This window comes from Pseudophryne corroboree, unplaced genomic scaffold (genome assembly GCF_028390025.1).
Source record: "Pseudophryne corroboree isolate aPseCor3 unplaced genomic scaffold, aPseCor3.hap2 scaffold_400, whole genome shotgun sequence".
Lineage (NCBI taxonomy): Eukaryota > Metazoa > Chordata > Amphibia > Anura > Myobatrachidae > Pseudophryne > Pseudophryne corroboree.
Genome location: NW_026970040.1, coordinates 517464 through 538235, shown reverse-complemented (window position 1 = coordinate 538235; position 20772 = coordinate 517464). Strand labels below are relative to the sequence as shown.

The following is a 20772-nucleotide window of genomic DNA, read 5'->3' as shown; positions in this document are numbered from 1 at the left end:
TCATGAAAGATCAAATAAAGGCTCTTGTGATACTGCATGGTTTGTACTGTTTTCCATGTGCTCCCAGATCTTTCAAGCAAGTAGCATGGTCAAGAAAGTTCTGTTTGAAAAGAAACAAACATTTACTGTCATTGTTATGCAAATAAACTTACATTAAAGCTAACAAGAAAGCACACTCGTTCTGTCTTTAAACTGATAAAAGAAACCCCAATAATATGGGCATACCTCCCAACTTTGTCGGCTCGCATAGAGGGACACACGCGCGGCGAAGTCGCGCGCGCTCCCAAAAAGGGCGTGGCCTAAGTAAAAGGGGGTGTGGCTTCACGGGAGGACCCGCGATCGCGAGTCACGCCCCCGTTTTCGGCACTGAGGGGGCATGCCCAGCGCTCTGTGAGCCGCTGGCATGCCACCTCTCCCTCTGACTTCAGTGAATAGACGCTGTGCGCATGCGCACAGCGTCTATTCACCGCTGCTCTGCTAAGTAGGGCAGCGACAGACAGAGCCTCCCAACTGTCCTCCCCACCGCGGGACACTGCGGCCCGCAGGTGGGACAGCGGGACAGTCCCCAAAAAACGGGACTGTCCCGCGAAAATCGGGACAGTTGGGAGGTATGATATGGGGCATGCAAAAATTGAGATAAAACTCAGTTTTGCTCCTCTCCACGGAAATCTTTAATAAAAGGCGAAATATTTGTTAGTTCTGAAGAGAAACCAGAGCATGACCAAGATTCCACCTGTCGCCTGAGTGCCATGCCAGCAGTTCTCATTCAGCCAGGGCCGGCGCTACCACTAGGCAGCTTTAGGCAGCTGCCTATGGGCTGCGACCACTGGAGGGCGGCACTGCTTAGTGAACGAAAGTGAAAGAGAACACTTTTTTATCATGTGCCTCAGCAGAAACAGAGGAGCTGCTCGTGTGCGCCCACCACGTCTGTCTGACTCTGCCTTCAAAAGTGAGTTGACTGACTGTGTGCCTACTTCTGCAACCCTGCCGTGCCGCCGCCCCCCCCACCTCTGCGATCATAACACATTCCACTATGTTATGTGGGCTATGTGCAGCCTGCTGCCGCCTGTGCTCCTGAGTCCGGGGTCCCGGGTCCCACAGTATCAGCCTATCACTGACTACCCGCCGCTCCCCCACGCGATGGTCTCCCGCGTCCGCCCCCATCACCCCTGCATTTGGGCACAGGGCACATGAAGGAGAGTCACCCGCTGGCCTGGTCCGCTCCGCATCACTGACTACCCGCCGCTCCACCACGCGATGGTCTCCCGCGCCGCGTCCCCCCCCCATCACCCCTGCATTTGGGCACAGGGCACATGAAGGAGAGTCACCCGCTGGCCTGGTCCGCACTGCTGCCGCATCGGGCGCCGCCTCTCCCTACAATCCAGTGCAAATTGTTATCCGCGCTACCCCCCCAATCCCGCGACCGGCTCCCGCATCAGTACCTGCTGCTGCCTCTTTTTGTGACAAGCGCCCCCACAGCTATTAGGCTCCCGCTGCACCCCCCCCTCCCCTCCTGCATCTTGTAGCTTTGTTCACTTCTCCCCCCCTTCTGCATCTTGTAGCTTTGTTCACTTCTCCCCCCCCCTTCTGCATCTTGTAGCTATGTTCACTTCTCCCCCCCCCTTCTGCATCTTGTAGCTATGTTCACTTCTCCCCCCCCCCCCTCTGCCTCTTCTAATTACCAGCTCCCCCACAGCTATTAGGCTCCCGTTGCTCCCCCCCCTCCTGCATCTTGTAGCTAGGTTCACTTCTCCCCCCCCCCCCCCTCTGCCTCTTCTTATTACCAGCTCCCCCACAGCTATTAGGCTCCCGCTGCTCCCCCCCCCCCCTCCTGCATCTTGTAGCTAGGTTCACTTCTCCCCCCCCCCCTCTGCCTCTTCTTATTTAATTTATGTGAAAGGCAATAGGTTCTGCAGCAGCTGCGCCTCTCTAGTGCCTGAGAGGTGGCAGCTGTCTGTAGGTGGCCACAATAAACGGCCACAGTAATATACACGTGTGTGTGTATATATATATATATATATATATATACACATATATACACACATATACACACAACACAGTATATCCATCTATGTATAAACACAGTACATCTATCTTGATAGATCTTTTTAGATATATATATATGGACCGGATTAAAGACTTTTTTACTTTACAACAGTCTGCTGAGTGCCGCTGATTTCCTTTCCACTATATATATATATATATATATATAGTAACCTGTTTCCTCTGTCACTCCATAAGGGTACATGCTCACATGTATATGGTATCCAAATAGCTGGCGGCACTCAGAGGCTTGTACAAAGTGGAAAAAAAACCTGTGCAGGGTGTGTTGTTTATTAAATGTGACATTTGGGGACCGTTCCCCTTCTTCAAGATAGGGGATACGGTCCCTGAAACGTCACATTTAATAAACACACCACCCTGCAGAGGTTTTTTTTTTTTTTTTTTTACTTTGTACAAGCATCTAGGGCTTGGGGGGGACTGGGGAACTGGTGTAGCGGTGTTGGAGGATGTGTCAAAATTATTATGTATGTATATACTATATATATATGTATTTATGGGTGGCACTCCTGTATTTATGGGTGGCACTCCACATGTTTCAAAGAAGTACAGTATGCACATATGCGGAAATACAACTGTAGCTTATCAACTTTTCAGATGCTTTAATGTTGCATCTTTTGACAAAACATCCAATATTAAAGATTCAATATCAAAGCATCCGAAACGTTGTTAAGCTATTTCTGCGCAAGTGCTGCGCACAAGTACAGGAGTATATTGTATATATTTATAAATCTTAAAAGGAGCTTAGAAGACGCTACCTACGCACTGTTTCACCTGAGAGGCCGGGCATTGGGGGGGGGGGGGGGGGGGGCGATGAAGATTTGCCTAGGGTGCCGAGGAACCTTGCACCGGCCCTGCATTCAGCTGAAAGTGAGCACCCAATTTGAATGAAAGAAAGCAGATTTCTCACCAGGCTTCCCCTTGCTATAAACATGGTTTGTACTCTTTTCCATGTGCTCCCAGATCTTTCAAGCAATTAGTGTGGTCAAGAAAGTTCTGTTTGAAAAGAAACAAACATTTACTGTAATTTCTATGCAAATGAGCTTACATTAAAGCACACTCGTTCTATCTTTAAACAGATAAAATAAAACCCCAATAAGATGGGGCAAGGAAAAAATGAGATAAAACTCAGTTTTGCTCCTCTCCACGGAAATCTTTAGTAAAAAGCGAAAGATTTGTTCGTTCTGAAGAGAAACCAGAGCATGACCAAGATTCCACCTGTCGCCTGAGTGCCATGCCAGCAGTTCTCATTCAGCTCAAAGTGAGCACCCAATTTGAAAGAAAGAAAGCAGATTTCTCACCAGGCTTCCCCTAGCTATAAACATGGTTTGTACTCTTTTCCATGTGTTCCCAGATCTTTCAAGCAATTAGTATAGTCAAGAAAGTTCTGTTTGAAAAGAAACAAACATTTACTGTCATTTCTATGCAAATGAGCTTACATTAAAGCACACTCGTTCTATCTTTAAACCGATAAAATAAAACCCCAATAAGATGGGGCATGCAAAATTTGAGATAAAACTCAGTTTTGCTCCTCTCCACGGAAATCTTTAGTAAAAGGCGAAAGATTTGTTCGTTCTGAAGAGAAACCAGAGCATGACCAAGATTCCACCTGTCGCCTGAGTGCCATGCCAGCAGTCCTCATTCAGCTCAAAGTGAGCACCCAATTTGAAAGAAAGCAGATTTCTCACCAGGCTTCCCCTTGCTATAAGCATGGTTTGTACTCTTTTCCATGTGCTCCCAGATCTTTCAAGCAATTAGTATGGTCAAGAAAGTTCTGCTTGAAAAGAAACAGACATTTACTGTCATTGTTATACAAATAAACTTACATTAAAGCTAACAAGAAAGCACACTCATTCTGTCTTTAAACTGATAAAAGAAACCCCAATAATATGGGGCATGCAAAAATTGAGATAAAACTCAGTTTTGCTCCTCTCCACGGAAATCTTTAATAAAAGGCGAAAGATTTGCTCATTCTGAAGAGAAACCAGAGCATGACCAAGATTCCACCTGTCGCCTGAGTGCCATGCCAGCAGTCCTCATTCAGATCAAAGTGAGCGCCCAATTTGAAAGAAAGCAGATTTCTCACCTGGCTTCTCCTTGCTATAAGCATGGTTTGTACTGTATTCCATGTGCTCCCAGATCTTTCAAGCAAGTAGCATGGTCAAGAAAGTTCTGTTTGAAAAGAAACAAACATTTACTGTAATTTCTATGCAAATGAGCTTTCATTAAAGCACACTCATTCTATCTTTAAACCGATAAAAGAAACCCCAAAAAGATGGGGCATGCAAAAATTGAGGTAAAACTCAGTTTTGCTCCTCTCCACGGAAATCTTTAGTAAAAGGCGAAAGATTTGTTCGTTCTGAAGAGAAACCAGAGCATGACCAAGATTTTCATCTGAAAATATGTGTTCTCCCTGCAGTTGTTGTCCCCAGATGAGAGTTCCCTTGTGCTGCCTCAGTTGAATCTCCTTTACTTGACAGAGATGTGCCTGAGCAGCGGCCCTCCCCAGCCCTATCCCAAATCATACTTATTTTGCATAGGAGATACCATGGTCATGAAGATTGTTCTCCCAGGGTGAGGTTCATTCATTGCATTCTGGGTATGCTGACCCCTGTGATTTCCCCAAATGTGGGAAACTCGACTGCATTATTTGTGGTAGTGGGGGACTGTGTTTGTGCTTTCCTCTGGTCAGCTCTGGTAAAAGTCAGATTTCTTTGTCTCAGATCTTCCTCTAGCCTTGTTCTTCTTTCGAGAGTTCCCTTGTGCTGCCTCAGTTGGATCTCCTTCACTTGACAGGGGGTGCCCGAGCAGCAATCCTCCACAGCTCTAGCCCAACTCCTACTTACCTGCCAGGTGAGATACTATGATCTTCACTGTTAGGGCAATCAGGATGTGGAATTCCCTGCCAGGGAAGGTGGTAATGGCGGACTCTGTAATTGGATTTAAAAAAGGAATGGATACATTTCTGAATGAAAAAGCTATCCAAGGTTATAATACTTAAAATATCAACATGGTTAATCCGGGGGTAACATGAGTTATAGTAGCTAACTAGTCATAAAACATTATTCAGCAAGTATGTAGAATCATCACAACTTAAAACAGGTTGAACACGATGGGCAATTTGCCTCTATTCAACCTCAAAAACTATGTTACTATATGTTACTATATTACTATGTTACTGTAGTATACAGAAAACCAAAATGCAATGAACAGTGATAGTGAGCACTGATGAGGATACTAGAACTGACACTGAGCAGCAAGATGCAGCACTGGACTATTAGTAATGTACTGTAGTATGCTGAGCACCACAATGCAGCACAAGACAATGAGCAGTGATACTGAGCACTGATGAGGATACTACTGAGAACTGACACTGAGCAGGAGAGACACACTACTAGTATTACTGAGCAGCAATAAGTAACCACTGATACTGAGCACTGATATTGAGAATTCCACTGAGAGAACATAGCCACGTCCATTCCGCTCTATCTTCAATGCACGAGTAAAAATGGCGGCAACGCGCAGCTCTTTATATGGAATCCGAATCTCGCGAGAATCCGACAGCGGGATGATGACATTTTCCCTTGTTCAGGTTTTCCGAGTCAGGCGGGAACAACCGAGCCTGCCTCGGACCAGTGTAAACAACGTGGAGTTCGTGGGGAATTCGGTTCTCGGAGAACCGAACCCGCTCCTCTCTACCTTATACCTATCAATTTTTTTATTTTCAATCTAAGCCCCTGCAGTTTTCTGTAAGCATCTGCTTCGCTATGATGATCAACAAGTCACAAGGGCAAACACTCAGGGCTTGAGGCGTAGATCTTAGGACCAGCTGCTACAAGCATGGCAGAGGTGTCACTATCACTGGTGACACCCAGAGAGGTGGCGAGGGAGATTGTAATGCAGTGCGCGCAGATAAGCAGCGCAATGGTAAAAAGGAGGCATGTTTTCATAGGTAGGGGCGTGGCCTGGTGGCCTGAATCTACATTTTGTTGCTCCGGGTGTCCCGGGGGTTGGGGGCTGCACCCCGGGACTAGTGTGTGAGCGGTGCTGGCTCCTGCACAGTGAAAGGGCATGGCCACCCAGCATGACGCCTCCCTTCTTGACCATGCTGTAATTGCAGTCGCACTGCAGTTCAGCGTGATCATAAAAAATGGTGTAGCCTCCTGCTGGTGCAGACTGTATGTGCGCGCAGGAAGCCGCCACCATTTTTGTGATCACAGCGGCTGAATGTGATGTCATACAGCCGCTGTGACCATGCCCCCTGGGTCTACTCCATTGCAGACCCCATTTTGAAGCCTTGCCCCCGCACCGCTCCATCCCTGACTTGGAAATGGAGTGTTGCTGACCCACCTATCCCCCCGCCCGCCCCGATTGACAGGCAGAGGCGATCGCATTCTCTGCGGGGTGCCGCAGAAAATGCAGGCACATGCGTATGCTCTTAGCAATTTTTGCAGTTGGATCGCTTATTGTGATTGCAATCCAACCTGAATCAGGCCCTAATACCTATCACAATGCGCTGCGGGCAGTACAAAATTGGGTTAATATAGGAGAAAAACCCCCAGACCTGTGCTCCTTAACTGTACCTGGTGGCTAGTGGAGCGGCTGCCCAGTAATCAGTGTCCACGCCAGTGCGCACACGGTCCACCCCCTACGGCCACGCTCCCCTTCATCAGCGGCCTCGTGGTGTGTGTGTGACTGACCTTAGGATGAAACCGGAGCCTCCGCTGCAGTGACCCAGCAACCAGGGCATGGGAGTATACAGCGCCGCTGGGAGTGATGAAGCTGCAGTAAAGATGTCTATTAGACCTAGCCTGCTGCAGCCCTTGTAGATTCTCATAAAACAAGTTCTTCTTTTCTTGTCAAAATTTATAGCTAAGAATAGGCTGCCTGAGGCAGGCCCCTGTTAAGTGGCCTGCTACTGAAGGCACCAACTACAAACTGAGCTCCCTGTTCATGGAAGCGGGGTTATAGAGGAGAATGCACTGAGCATCTTGGGAACAGTCAAAAGCTTTGTGCCGGTTGGTGCCTCAGATCAAGATCCTACTCTACACCCCAATGTGAATCCTTGTGGAGTCCAGTGTACCCCACAGAAGAAATTAATGTGTCACACCCATTGGCAGCAACCTTAGAATAGCTGCTGACGGGCACAATTGAGAATGGAAGGGGGGGGGGGACATTTGAATCCAGCACATAAATGCAATTCAAATATGTAATTTGTACCTTCCTATTTTAAAATATAATGGATGAACCTCACCCTGTGAGAACAATCTTCATGATCAAGAGATCTCATATGCAAAATAAGTATGAGTTGGGATAGGGCTGGGGAGGGTGGCTGCTCGGGCAGCCCCTCCCCCGTCAAGTTAAGGAGATTCAACTGAGGAAGCACAAGGGAACTCTCGTCTGGGGACAACAACTGCAGGGAGACCACATCTTTTCAGATGAACATGGGAGGGCGGAAGGCTGCCTAATACTGAAGCACCATCAAATATCAAACCATATGCAACATCTAGTACAAGCATTCCTGGGGGAAGGTCTGCAGCAGACGGATTTGCATACAGTGATGTTATCCAAGCAGTGGGCCAAAGTTGGCTGGAACCCTCATCTGCATATGAAAAGAGAAAAGGGGCGTGCAGGGCATGGCGGCCTTTTGCAGTGCTTGGATGACCCTTAGTTCTCATTAAACACCCCCACCCTCCTTTGGTGTGGGGCTCATGTTGGCCATGCCCCATCCCCTGAAGCATTCAAGCTGATTTCTGGCAGCAGCTGGGCACTGTAACAGCTCCAGAGCTGTTCTGTAAGGCAAGTAAAAGGGTGTGGGCCCTGCAGCACCACCTGTAGTTTGCATTGTGCGTTGGAAGGCACAAAGTAAGCAGACGGGAGGAGAAGTCAGGATAGTGCGCAAGGGCATCCATTTCTCTTAGTCCGTAGAGGATGCTGGGGTCACATTAAGAACCATGGGGTATAGACGGGATCCGCAAGAGACATGGGCACTTTAAGACTATCAAAGGGTGTGAACTGGCTCCTCCCTCTATGCCCCTCCTCCAGACTCCAGTTATAGGAACTGTGCCCAGGGAGACGGACATTTCGAGGAAAGGATTTATTGTTAAACTAAGGTGAGCATCTTACCAGCTCACACCTTAAGCATGCCGCAGAACGTGGCATTCAACAGAACACAAGCCAACGGCATGAACAATTGCAGCAAAAAGCTGACCAGAACCATAACACAACATGTGTATAACCACAAGTAATAACTGCAGACACAGTATGGACTGGGACGGGTGCCCAGCATCCTTTACAGACTAAGAGAAAAGGATTTACCGGTAGGTATTAAAATCCTATTTTCTCATACGACCTAGAGGATGCTGGGGTCACATTAAGAACCATGGGGTTATACCAAAGCTCTTGAACGGGTGGAAGAGTGCGTACGACTCTGCAGCACCGAATGACCCAACTTGAGGTTATCATCGGCCAAGGTATCAAACTTGTAAAACTTAGCAAAAGTGTTTACTAAATAGCTGCTCGGCAAAGTTGCAATGCCGAGACTCCCCGACCAGCTGCCCAGGATGAACCCACCTTTCTAGTAGAATGGGTCTTCACCTAAATCAGTAACGGCAATCCTGCCATGGAATGAGCATGCTGAATCTTACCACAGATCCAGCGCATAATGCTCTGCATGGAAGCAGGACACCCAATCCTGTTGGGAGCATACAGGACAAACAGAGCCTCTGTTTTCCTAATCTGAACCGTTCTGGTGACATAAATTTTCAAAGTTCTGACCACAGCCAGAGACTTTGACTCAACGAAGGTGTCAGTGGCCAAAGGCACCATGTGGAAAGATGAACCACCTTCGGCAGAAATTGTTGACGTGTCCTCAATTCTGCTCTATCTTCATGAAAGATCAAATAAAGGCTCTTGTGATACTGCATGGTTTGTACTGTTTTCCATGTGCTCCCAGATCTTTCAAGCAAGTAGCATGGTCAAGAAAGTTCTGTTTGAAAAGAAACAAACATTTACTGTCATTGTTATGCAAATAAACTTACATTAAAGCTAACAAGAAAGCACACTCGTTCTGTCTTTAAACTGATAAAAGAAACCCCAATAATATGGGCATACCTCCCAACTTTGTCGGCTCGCAAAGAGGGACACACGCGCGGCGAAGTCGCGCGCGCTCCTAAAAAGGGCGTGGTCTAAGTAAAAGGGGGCGTGGCTTCGCGGGAGGACCCGCGATCGCGAGTCACGCCCCCGTTTTCGGCACTGAGGGGGCATGCCAAGCGCTCTGTGAGCCGCTGGCATGCCACCTCTCCCTCTGACTTCAGTGAATAGACGCTGTGCGCATGCGCACAGCGTCTATTCACCGCTGCTCTGCTAAGCAGGGCAGCGACAGACAGAGCCTCCCAATTGTCCTCCCCACCACGGGACACTGCGGCCCGCTGGTGGGACAGCGGGACAGTCCCCAAAAAACGGGACTGTCCCGCGAAAATCGGGACAGTTGGGAGGTATGATATGGGGCATGCAAAAATTGAGATAAAACTCAGTTTTGCTCCTCTCCACGGAAATCTTTAATAAAAGGCGAAATATTTGTTAGTTCTGAAGAGAAACCAGAGCATGACCAAGATTCCACCTGTCGCCTGAGTGCCATGCCAGCAGTTCTCATTCAGCTGAAAGTGAGCACCCAATTTGAATGAAAGAAAGCAGATTTCTCACCAGGCTTCCCCTTGCTATAAACATGGTTTGTACTCTTTTCCATGTGCTCCCAGATCTTTCAAGCAATTAGTGTGGTCAAGAAAGTTCTGTTTGAAAAGAAACAAACATTTACTGTAATTTCTATGCAAATGAGCTTACATTAAAGCACACTCGTTCTATCTTTAAACAGATAAAATAAAACCCCAATAAGATGGGGCATGCAAAAATTGAGATAAAACTCAGTTTTGCTCCTCTCCACGGAAATCTTTAGTAAAAGGCGAAAGATTTGTTCGTTCTGAAGAGAAACCAGAGCATGACCAAGATTCCACCTGTCGCCTGAGTGCCATGCCAGCAGTCCTCATTCAGCTCAAAGTGAGCACCCAATTTGAAAGAAAGAAAGCAGATTTCTCACCAGGCTTCCCCTTGCTATAAACATGGTTTGTACTCTTTTCCATGTGCTCCCAGATCTTTCAAGCAATTAGTATGGTCAAGAAAGTTCTGCTTGAAAAGAAACAGACATTTATTGTCATTGTTATGCAAATAAACTTACATTAAAGCTAACAAGAAAGCACACTCGTTCTGTCTTTAAACTGATAAAAGAAACCCCAATAATATGGGGCATGCAAAAATTGAGATAAAACTCAGTTTTGCTCCTCTCCACGGATAATCTTTAATAAAAGGCGAAAGATTTGTTCGTTCTGAAGAGAAACCAGAGCATGACCAAGATTCCACCTGTCGCCTGAGTGCTGTGCCAGCAGTCCTCATTCAGATCAAAGTGAGCGCCCAATTTGAAAGAAAGCAGATTTCTCACCTGGCTTCTCCCTGCTATAAGCATGGTTTGTACTGTATTCCATGTGCTCCCAGATCTTTCAAGCAAGTAGCATGGTCAAGAAAGTTCTGTTTGAAAAGAAACAAACATTTACTGTCATTGTTATGCAAATAAACTTACATTAAAGCTAACAGGAGGGGAGGGGGGGGTGCAGCGGGAGCCTAATAGCTGTGGGGGCGCTTGTCACAAAAAGAGGCAGCAGCAGGTACTGATGCGGGAGCCGGTCGCGGGATTGGGGGGGTAGCGCGGATAACAATTTGCACTGGATTGTAGGGAGAGGCGGCGCCCGATGCGGCAGCAGTGCGGACCAGGCCAGCGGGTGACTCTCCTTCATGTGCCCTGTGCCTAAATGCAGGGGTGATGGGGGGGGGGGACGCGGCGCGGGAGACCATCGCGTGGGGGAGCGGCGGGTAGTCAGTGATGCGGAGCGGACCAGGCCAGCGGGTGACTCTCCTTCATGTGCCCTGTGCCCAAATGCAGGGGTGATGGGGGGGGACGCGGGAGACCATCGCGTGGGGGAGCGGCGGGTAGTCAGTGATAGGCTGATACTGTGGGACCCGGGACCCCGGACTCAGGAGCACAGGCGGCAGCAGGCTGCACATAGCCCACATAACATAGTGGAATGTGTTATGATCGCAGAGGTGGGGGGGCGGCGGCACGGCAGGGTTGCAGAAGTAGGCACACAGTCAGTCAACTCACTTTTGAAGGCAGAGTCAGACAGACGTGGTGGGCGCACACGAGCAGCTCCTCTGTTTCTGCTGAGGCACATGATAAAAAAGTGTTCTCTTTCACTTTCGTTCACTAAGCAGTGCCGCCCTCCAGTGGTCGCCGCCCATAGGCAGCTGCCTAAAGCAGCCTAGTGGTAGCGCCGGCCCTGGCTGAATGAGAACTGCTGGCATGGCACTCAGGCGACAGGTGGAATCTTGGTCATGCTCTGGTTTCTCTTCAGAACTAACAAATATTTCGCCTTTTATTAAAGATTTCCGTGGAGAGGAGCAAAACTGAGTTTTATCTCAATTTTTGCATGCCCCATATCATACCTCCCAACTGTCCCGATTTTCGCGGGACAGTCCCGTTTTTGGGGGACTGTCCCGCTGTCCCACCTGCGGGCCGCAGTGTCCCGCGGTGGGGAGGACAGTTGGGAGGCTCTGTCTGTCGCTGCCCTGCTTAGCAGAGCAGCGGTGAATAGACGCTGTGCGCATGCGCACAGCGTCTATTCACTGAAGTCAGAGGGAGAGGTGGCATGCCAGCGGCTCACAGAGCGCTGGGCATGCCCCCTCAGTGCCGAAAACGGGGGCGTGACTCGCGATCGCGGGTCCTCCCGTGAAGCCACACCCCCTTTTACTTAGGCCACACCCTTTTTGGGAGCGCGCGCGACTTCGCCGCGCGTGTGTCCCTCTATGCGAGCCGACAAAGTTGGGAGGTATGCCCATATTATTGGGGTTTCTTTTATCAGTTTAAAGACAGAACGAGTGTGCTTTCTTGTTAGCTTTAATGTAAGTTTATTTGCATAACAATGACAGTAAATGTTTGTTTCTTTTCAAACAGAACTTTCTTGACCATGCTACTTGCTTGAAAGATCTGGGAGCACATGGAAAACAGTACAAACCATGCAGTATCACAAGAGCCTTTATTTGATCTTTCATGAAGATAGAGCAGAATTGAGGACACGTCAACAATTTCTGCCGAAGGTGGTTCATCTTTCCACATGGTGCCTTTGGCCACTGACACCTTCGTTGAGTCAAAGTCTCTGGCTGTGGTCAGAACTTTGAAAATTTATGTCACCAGAACGGTTCAGATTAGGAAAACAGAGGCTCTGTTTGTCCTGTATGCTCCCAACAGGATTGGGTGTCCTGCTTCCATGCAGACCATTATGCGCTGGATCTGTGGTAAGATTCAGCATGCTCATTCCACGGCAGGATTGCCGTTACTGAATTAGGAGAAGACCCATTCTACTAGAAAGGTGGGTTCATCCTGGGCAGCTGGTCGGGGAGTCTCGGCATTGCAACTTTGCCGAGCAGCTATTTAGTAAACACTTTTGCTAAGTTTTACAAGTTTGATACCTTGGCCGATGATAACCTCAAGTTGGGTCATTCGGTGCTGCAGAGTCGTACGCACTCTTCCACCCGTTCAAGAGCTTTGGTATAACCCCATGGTTCTTAATGTGACCCCAGCATCCTCTAGGTCGTATGAGAAAATAGGATTTTAATACCTACCGGTAAATCCTTTTCTCTTAGTCTGTAGAGGATGCTGGGCACCCGTCCCAGTCCATACTGTGTCTGCAGTTATTACTTGTGGTTATACACATGTTGTGTTATGGTTCTGGTCAGCTTTTTGCTGCAATTGTTCATGCCGTTGGCTTGTGTTCTGTTGAATGCCACGTTCTGCGGCATGCTTAAGGTGTGAGCTGGTAAGATGCTCACCTTAGTTTAACAATAAATCCTTTCCTCGAAATGTCCGTCTCCCTGGGCACAGTTCCTATAACTGGAGTCTGGAGGAGGGGCATAGATGGAGGAGCCAGTTCACACCCTTTGATAGTCTTAAAGTGCCCATGTCTCTTGCGGATCCCGTCTATACCCCATGGTTCTTAATGTGACCCCAGCATCCTCTACGGACTAAGAGAAAAGGATGCCCTTGCGCACTATCCTGACTTCTCCTCCCGTCTGCTTACTTTGTGCCTTCCAACGCACAATGCGAACTACAGGTGGTGCTGTAGGGCCCACACCCTTTTACTTGCCTTACAGAACAGCTCTGGAGCTGTTACAGTGCCCAGCTGCTGCAAGAAATCAGCTTGAATGCTTCAGGGGATGGGGCATGGCCAACATGAGCCCCACACCAAAGGAGGGTGGGGGTGTTTAATGAGATCTAGGGGTCATCCAAGCACTGCAAAAGGACGCCATGCCCAGCACGCCCCTTTTCTATTTTCATATGCAGATGAGGGTTCCAGCCAACTTTGGCCCACTGCTTGGATAACATCACTGTATGCAAATCCGTCTGCTGCAGACCTTCCCCCAGGAATGCTTGTACTAGATGTTGCATATGGTTTGATATTTGATGGTGCTTCAGTATTAGGCAGCCTTCCGCCCTCCCATGTTCATCTGAAAAGATGTGGTCTCCCTGCAGTTGTTGTCCCCAGACGAGAGTTCCCTTGTGTTTCCTCAGTTGAATCTCCTTAACTTGACGGGGGAGGGGCTGCCAGAGCAGACACCCTCCCCAGCCCTATCCCAACTCATACTTATTTTGCATATGAGATTTCTTGATCATGAAGATTGTTCTCACAGGGTGAGGTTCATCCATTATATTTTAAAATAGGACGGTACAAATTACATATTTGAATTGCATTTATGTGCTGGATTCAAATGTCCCCCCCCCCCCCCTTCCATTCTCAATTGTGCCCGTCAGCAGCTATTCTAAGGTTGCTGCCAATGGGTGTGACACATTTATTTCTTCTGTGGGGTACACTGGACTCCACAAGGATTCACATTGGGGTGTAGAGTAGGATCTTGATCTGAGGCACCAACCGGCTCAAAGCTTTTGACTGTTCCCAAGATGCTCAGTGCATTCTCCTCTATAACCCCGCTTCCATGAACAGGGAGCTCAGTTTGCAGTTGGTGCCTTCAGTAGCAGGCCACTTAACAGGGGCCTGCCTCAGGCAGCCTATTCTTAGCTATAAATTTTGACAAGAAAAGAAGAACTTGTTTTATGAGAATCTACAAGGGCTGCAGCAGGCTAGGTCTAATAGACATCTTTACTGCAGCTTCATCACTCCCAGCGGCGCTGTATACTCCCGTGCCCCGGTTGCTGGGTCACTGCAGCGGAGGCTCCGGTTTCATCCTAAGGTCAGTCACACACACACCACCCTTCCGGATCACGAGGCCGCTGATGAAGGGGAGCGTGGCCGTAGGGGGTGGACCGTGTGCGCACTGGCGTGGACACTGATTACTGGGCAGCCGCTCCACTAGCCACCAGGTACAGTTAAGGAGCACAGGTCTGGGGGTTTTTCTCCTATATTAACCCAATTTTGTACTGCCCGCAGCGCATTGTGATAGGTAATAGGGCCTGATTCAGGTTGGATTGCAATCACAATAAGCGATCCAACTGCAATAATTGCTAAGAGCATACGCATGTGCCTGCATTTTCTGCGGCACCCCGCAGAGAATGCGATCGCCTCTGCCTGTCAATCGGGGGGGGGGGGGGGATAGGTGGGTCAGCAACACTCCATTTCCAAGTCAGGGATGGAGCGGTGCGGGTGCAAGGCTTCAAAATGGGGTCTGCAACGGAGGAGACACAGGGGGCGTGGTCACAGCGGCTGTATGACATCACATTCAGCCGCTGTGATCACAAAAATGGTGGCGGCTTCCTGCGCGCACATACAGTCTGCACCAGCAGGAGGCTACACCATTTTTTATGATCACGCTGAACTGCAGTGCGACTGCAATTACAGCATGGTCAAGAAGGGAGGCGTCATGCTGGGTGGCCATGCCTTTTCACTGTGCAGGAGCCAGCACCGCTCACACACTAGTCCCCGGGTGCAGCCCCCAACCCCCGGGACACCCGGAGCAACAAAATGTAGATTCAGGCCACCAGGCCACGCCCCTACCTATGAAACCATGCCTCCTTTTTACCATTGCGCTGCTTATCTGCGCGCACTGCATTACAATCTCCCTCGCCACCTCTCTGGGTGTCACCAGTAATAGTGACACCTCTGCCATGCTTGTAGCAGCTGGTCCTAAGATCTACGCCTCAAGCCCTGAGTGTTTGCCCTTGTGACTTGTTGATCATCATAGCGAAGCAGATGCTTACAGAAAACTGCAGGGGCTTAGATTGAAAATAAAAAAATTGATGGGTATAAGGTAGAGAGGAGCGGGTTCGGTTCTCCGAGAACCGAATTCCCCACGAACTCCACGTGGTTTATACTGGTCCGAGGCAGGCTCGGTTGTTCCCGCCTGACTCGGAAAACCTGAACAAGGGAAAATGTCATCATCCCGCTGTCGGATTCTCGCGAGATTCGGATTCCATATAAAGAGCTGCGCGTTGCCGCCATTTTTACTCGTGCATTGAAGAGAGAGCGGAATGGACGTGGCTATGGTCTCTCAGTGGAAATCTCAATATCAGTGCTCAGTATCAGTGGTTACTTATTGCTGCTCAGTAATACTAGTAGTGTGTCTCTCCTGCTCAGTGTCAGTTCTCAGTAGTATCCTCATCAGTGCTCAGTATCACTGCTCATTGTCTTGTGCTGCATTGTGGTGCTCAGCATACTACAGTACATTACTAATAGTCCAGTGCTGCATCTTGCTGCTCAGTGTCAGTTCTAGTATCCTCATCAGTGCTCACTATCACTGTTCATTGCATTTTGGTTTTCTGTATACTACAGTAACATAGTAATATAGTAACATATAGTAACATAGTTTTTGAGGTTGAATAGAAGCAAATTGCCCATCGTGTTCAACCTGTTTTAAGTTGTGATGATTCTACATACTTGCTGAATAATGTTTTATGACTAGTTAGCTACTATAACTCATGTTACCCCCGGATTAACCATGTTGATATTTTAAGTATTATAACCTTGGATAGCTTTTTCATTCAGAAATGTATCCATTCCTTTTTTAAATCCAATTACAGAGTCCGCCATTACCACCTTCCCTGGCAGGGAATTCCACATCCTGATTGCCCTAACAGTGAAGATCATAGTATCTCACCTGGCAGGTAAGTAGGAGTTGGGCTAGAGCTGTGGAGGATTGCTGCTCGGGCACCCCCTGTCAAGTGAAGGAGATCCAACTGAGGCAGCACAAGGGAACTCTCGAAAGAAGAACAAGGCTAGAGGAAGATCTGAGACAAAGAAATCTGACTTTTACCAGAGCTGACCAGAGGAAAGCACAAACACAGTCCCCCACTACCACAAATAATGCAGTCGAGTTTCCCACATTTGGGGAAATCACAGGGGTCAGCATACCCAGAATGCAATGAATGAACCTCACCCTGGGAAAACAATCTTCATGACCATGGTATCTCCTATGCAAAATAAGTATGATTTGGGATAGGGCTGGGGAGGGCCGCTGCTCAGGCACATCTCTGTCAAGTAAAGGAGATTCAACTGAGGCAGCACAAGGGAACTCTCATCTGGGGACAACAACTGCAGGGAGAACACATATTTTCAGATGAAAATCTGGGTCATGCTCTGGTTTCTCTTCAGAACGAACAAATCTTTCGCCTTTTACTAAAGATTTCCGTGGAGAGGAGCAAAACTGAGTTTTACCTCAATTTTTGCATGCCCCATCTTTTTGGGGTTTCTTTTATCGGTTTAAAGATAGAATGAGTGTGCTTTAATGAAAGCTCATTTGCATAGAAATTACAGTAAATGTTTGTTTCTTTTCAAACAGAACTTTCTTGACCATGCTACTTGCTTGAAAGATCTGGGAGCACATGGAATACAGTACAAACCATGCTTATAGCAAGGAGAAGCCAGGTGAGAAATCTGCTTTCTTTCAAATTGGGCGCTCACTTTGATCTGAATGAGGACTGCTGGCATGGCACTCAGGCGACAGGTGGAATCTTGGTCATGCTCTGGTTTCTCTTCAGAATGAACAAATCTTTCGCCTTTTATTAAAGATTTCCGTGGAGAGGAGCAAAACTGAGTTTTATCTCAATTTTTGCATGCCCCATATTATTGGGGTTTCTTTTATCAGTTTAAAGACAGAACGAGTGTGCTTTCTTGTTGGCTTTAATGTAAGTTTATTTGTATAACAATGACAGTAAATGTCTGTTTCTTTTCAAGCAGAACTTTCTTGACCATACTAATTGCTTGAAAGATCTGGGAGCACATGGAAAAGAGTACAAACCATGCTTATAGCAAGGGGAAGCCTGGTGAGAAATCTGCTTTCTTTCTTTCATATTGGGTGCTCACTTTGAGCTGAATGAGGACTGCTGGCATGGCACTCAGGCGACAGGTGGAATCTTGGTCATGCTCTGGTTTCTCTTCAGAACGAACAAATCTTTCGCCTTTTACTAAAGATTTCCGTGGAGAGGAGCAAAACTGAGTTTTATCTCAATTTTTGCATGCCCCATATTATTGGGGTTTCTTTTATCAGTTTAAAGACAGAACGAGTGTGCTTTCTTGTTAGCTTTAATGTAAGTTGCCATAGATGCAGTGAAACACGCGGGTAGGGCACGGCGTGTCCGCGTGTATTTGACTCATGTGAAATGTTATAAAACAAAAATATATGATTATGATGTTAGCTGTTAGTCTCCACTAATAGGGAATAGAAGCTGAGCTATAAGAAAGGAATACACTAGATATGATGTCACTTAGCAATTACAATGTCTAAAGTGCATACAGATAGCTACTAATAACTCTTGATAAGAAAGTATATCAGTGTGGGTATATTTATATGATGGGATATTGGGACTAGTGAATATATATCACTCCTGCTGTCCAGATTGGCAATAACCAGACAATTATGATAAGAGTAGAGATGTCACATGGGCTGCTATAGATATTAATTTAATGCTGTATGTGTCATTTGTTACAAATGGATACATTTTCTATGAGTCAGCCTAGCAGCTGCATGTTCTAACAGAACACTATCCTCACACAGAATCTGCTAACCTTGAGATAACTAAATGACAGTGTGTAACAGTCTCTTTACTATAAGACTGTTACAAAGTAATATATATATTTGAAGTCAGTCTAGCAGCTGTGTGTTCCAGCAGTTTATAAGACAAAGAAAATCTCCTATTGTGGAATCTAGACACATGGGACTGCTGGCCTGTGTCATATTATTTCTATGTAATACCAGTAACATGTATATAACTGTTACATAATTGTTACAAATGGATAAATCTTTGAGTCAGCCTAGCAGCTGCATGTCCTAACAGGACACCATAAATCCTTTACAGTGTAACAAATTGATTGGTAACACTTAAAGGCTGGAGAGCTGTTATATGCCTTACTAGCATACTCAATATACCACATTATTACACCAGTTACCACGATTATTGACAGCGCATTTGATATATTATATTACCCTCACACTGAGTCTGTTTACCTTTAGATAACTAAGTGACCGAATATGTAACAGTTTCTCTATCATAAGACTGTTACAAAGTGAGATAGATATATTTGGAAGTCAGTCAAACAGCTGTGTGTTTCAGCGGTTTATAAGAAAATTCCTCATTGTGGAATCTGGACCACTAAGGGTTATTATATATATAGCACATGGAATTGCCACATCTCCCTATATGATAATTTCATTACACTGTAACATAATAAGAATTAACTCTTTAACAGTGTAAATAGAGAGTAATGAATCTCTGACACATGGAATATATTATTTCTTAGATGAATTGGATAAACCATTATGACAGACACTTTGCTTCCTAATAAGAATTGAGGTGGCTATACCTCTAAGGAAAGCATTATTGCCTACGCCTAGATCAGATTAAATAAGATCTGGCTGAATATATGAAGGAAGGTTGCTATTTATATGAGAATTGGAATTGCTATATTCCTTAAGGCAACCCCACCGATTGATATATGTTGTCAATTAAGTATATCTGAACGGCTATATCTGGACCAGATTTAATAAGATCTGGCTGATTATATGAAGGAGGGCTGCTATTTATATTGGAATTGCCATATTCCTTAAGGCAACCGCACCTGTTGGTATATCTCGCCAATTAACTATATCTAAACAGCTAAATTAAAGCTATTCATCATTTTTTTAGTTTGGATATTAATAAATATGATCTTTCCATGATGCATAGAGATTTCCCTATCAAGTGATTCCTTATCCGATATAGAAAGCTATCCCCCTATGGTATTGAATTTAGGAATATAGTCTTAGGGGACACAGAGAAATAAGTGATCCCCATCTACCTAAGCACCCCACAAATTGGAGGTTAGCTTACCCACAAATTGGAGGTTAGCTTACCGGTTATACTCAATCACCCCCACAAATTCGCCAATGGGGATGGCTTCCCGGGAGGTAACCCCTATTGAGTGAAGGGAGTATATAGGATATGACCCAGTGGTACCTGACGACATAGATACTAACAGCTATTTAATAACATTACGCTAGAAAGTGATTATTAGCAACATATATATCTATATAAACAACCCCGCCAGGGTTGTGCCTTCAAAAATAATCACACACGGACACGCTTTTTAAACCTTTTTTTCACATCTCTTTATTCTTCTTATGCACATGTATGTTAGTTCTGTGATTTTAACCTTTATGTTTCACTGCAGTTTGGGATAATAATATTAATATTTATCCAATTTTAATACATACTTAATAAAGGTTATATTTTATGATTCATTCATTCTGTCCAGTGCGTCAACAGTGCAGATTTCTTCTTGTTTTTTTCTCCCAAATTCTATAACAATGACAGTAAATGTTGTTACTTTTCAAACAGAACTTTCTTGACCATGCTACTTGCTTGAAAGATCTGGGAGCACATGGAAAACAGTACAAACCATGCAGTATCACAAGAGCTTTTGATCTTTGATCTTTCATGAAGATAGAGCAGAATTGAGGACACGTCAACAATTTCTGCCGAAGGTGGTTCATCTTTCCACATGGTGCCTTTGGCCACTGACACCTTCGTTGAGTCAAAGTCTCTGGCTGTGGTCAGAACTTTGAAAATTTATGTCACCAGAACGGTTCAGATTAGGAAAACAGAGGCTCTGTTTGTCCTGTATGCTCCCAACAGGATTGGGTGTCCTGCTTCCATGTAGACCATTATGCGCTGGATCTGTGGTAAGATTCAGCATGCTCATTCCACGGCAGGATTGCCGTTACTGAAATAGGTGAAGACCCATTCTACTAGAAAGGTGGGTTCATCCTGGGCAGCTGGTCGGGGAGTCTCGGCATTGCAACTTTGCCGAGCAGCTATTTAGTAAACACTTTTGCTAAGTTTTACAAGTTTGATACCTTGGCCGATGATAACCTCAAGTTGGGTCATTCGGTGCTGCAGAGTCGTACGCACTCTTCCACCCATTCAAGAGCTTTGGTATAACCCCATGGTTCTTAATGTGACCCCAGCATCCTCTAGGTCGTATGAGAAAATAGGATTTTAATACCTACCGGTAAATCCTTTTCTCTTAGTCCGTAGAGGATGCTGGGCACCCGTCCCAGTCCATACTGTGTCTGCAGTTATTACTTGTGGTTATACACATGTTGTGTTATGGTTCTGGTCAG

The 20772-nt window shown here is 46.4% G+C and overlaps 14 non-coding genes across 14 annotated transcripts; 5 read left to right on the top strand and 9 right to left on the bottom strand.

Moving 5' to 3' along the window:
- Nucleotides 1–606: 606 nt before the first annotated feature.
- Nucleotides 607–719, bottom strand: LOC135023867 (U5 spliceosomal RNA). Its single transcript, XR_010220760.1, has one exon. It is a non-coding gene; the product is annotated as a U5 spliceosomal RNA (small nuclear RNA).
- A 2430-nt stretch (nucleotides 720–3149) lies between these two features.
- Nucleotides 3150–3265, bottom strand: LOC135023853 (U5 spliceosomal RNA). The gene has a single exon (XR_010220747.1). It is a non-coding gene; the product is annotated as a U5 spliceosomal RNA (small nuclear RNA).
- A 275-nt stretch (nucleotides 3266–3540) lies between these two features.
- Nucleotides 3541–3656, bottom strand: LOC135023842 (U5 spliceosomal RNA). Its single transcript, XR_010220736.1, has one exon. It is a non-coding gene; the product is annotated as a U5 spliceosomal RNA (small nuclear RNA).
- Nucleotides 3657–3938: 282 nt separating this feature from the next.
- On the bottom strand, nucleotides 3939–4054 carry LOC135023851 (U5 spliceosomal RNA). The gene has a single exon (XR_010220745.1). It is a non-coding gene; the product is annotated as a U5 spliceosomal RNA (small nuclear RNA).
- Nucleotides 4055–4324: 270 nt separating this feature from the next.
- LOC135023816 (U5 spliceosomal RNA) lies at nucleotides 4325–4440 on the bottom strand. Its single transcript, XR_010220712.1, has one exon. It is a non-coding gene; the product is annotated as a U5 spliceosomal RNA (small nuclear RNA).
- A 144-nt stretch (nucleotides 4441–4584) lies between these two features.
- Nucleotides 4585–4748, top strand: LOC135023647 (U1 spliceosomal RNA). The gene has a single exon (XR_010220587.1). It is a non-coding gene; the product is annotated as a U1 spliceosomal RNA (small nuclear RNA).
- Nucleotides 4749–9555: 4807 nt separating this feature from the next.
- LOC135023866 (U5 spliceosomal RNA) lies at nucleotides 9556–9668 on the bottom strand. Its single transcript, XR_010220759.1, has one exon. It is a non-coding gene; the product is annotated as a U5 spliceosomal RNA (small nuclear RNA).
- Nucleotides 9669–9943: 275 nt separating this feature from the next.
- Nucleotides 9944–10059, bottom strand: LOC135023817 (U5 spliceosomal RNA). Its single transcript, XR_010220713.1, has one exon. It is a non-coding gene; the product is annotated as a U5 spliceosomal RNA (small nuclear RNA).
- A 286-nt stretch (nucleotides 10060–10345) lies between these two features.
- LOC135023864 (U5 spliceosomal RNA) lies at nucleotides 10346–10462 on the bottom strand. Its single transcript, XR_010220757.1, has one exon. It is a non-coding gene; the product is annotated as a U5 spliceosomal RNA (small nuclear RNA).
- A 1040-nt stretch (nucleotides 10463–11502) lies between these two features.
- Nucleotides 11503–11615, top strand: LOC135023865 (U5 spliceosomal RNA). Its single transcript, XR_010220758.1, has one exon. It is a non-coding gene; the product is annotated as a U5 spliceosomal RNA (small nuclear RNA).
- Nucleotides 11616–16438: 4823 nt separating this feature from the next.
- Nucleotides 16439–16602, bottom strand: LOC135023876 (U1 spliceosomal RNA). Its single transcript, XR_010220770.1, has one exon. It is a non-coding gene; the product is annotated as a U1 spliceosomal RNA (small nuclear RNA).
- Nucleotides 16603–16746: 144 nt separating this feature from the next.
- On the top strand, nucleotides 16747–16862 carry LOC135023815 (U5 spliceosomal RNA). Its single transcript, XR_010220711.1, has one exon. It is a non-coding gene; the product is annotated as a U5 spliceosomal RNA (small nuclear RNA).
- Nucleotides 16863–17132: 270 nt separating this feature from the next.
- LOC135023850 (U5 spliceosomal RNA) lies at nucleotides 17133–17248 on the top strand. The gene has a single exon (XR_010220744.1). It is a non-coding gene; the product is annotated as a U5 spliceosomal RNA (small nuclear RNA).
- A 286-nt stretch (nucleotides 17249–17534) lies between these two features.
- LOC135023819 (U5 spliceosomal RNA) lies at nucleotides 17535–17650 on the top strand. Its single transcript, XR_010220715.1, has one exon. It is a non-coding gene; the product is annotated as a U5 spliceosomal RNA (small nuclear RNA).
- Nucleotides 17651–20772: the final 3122 nt, after the last annotated feature.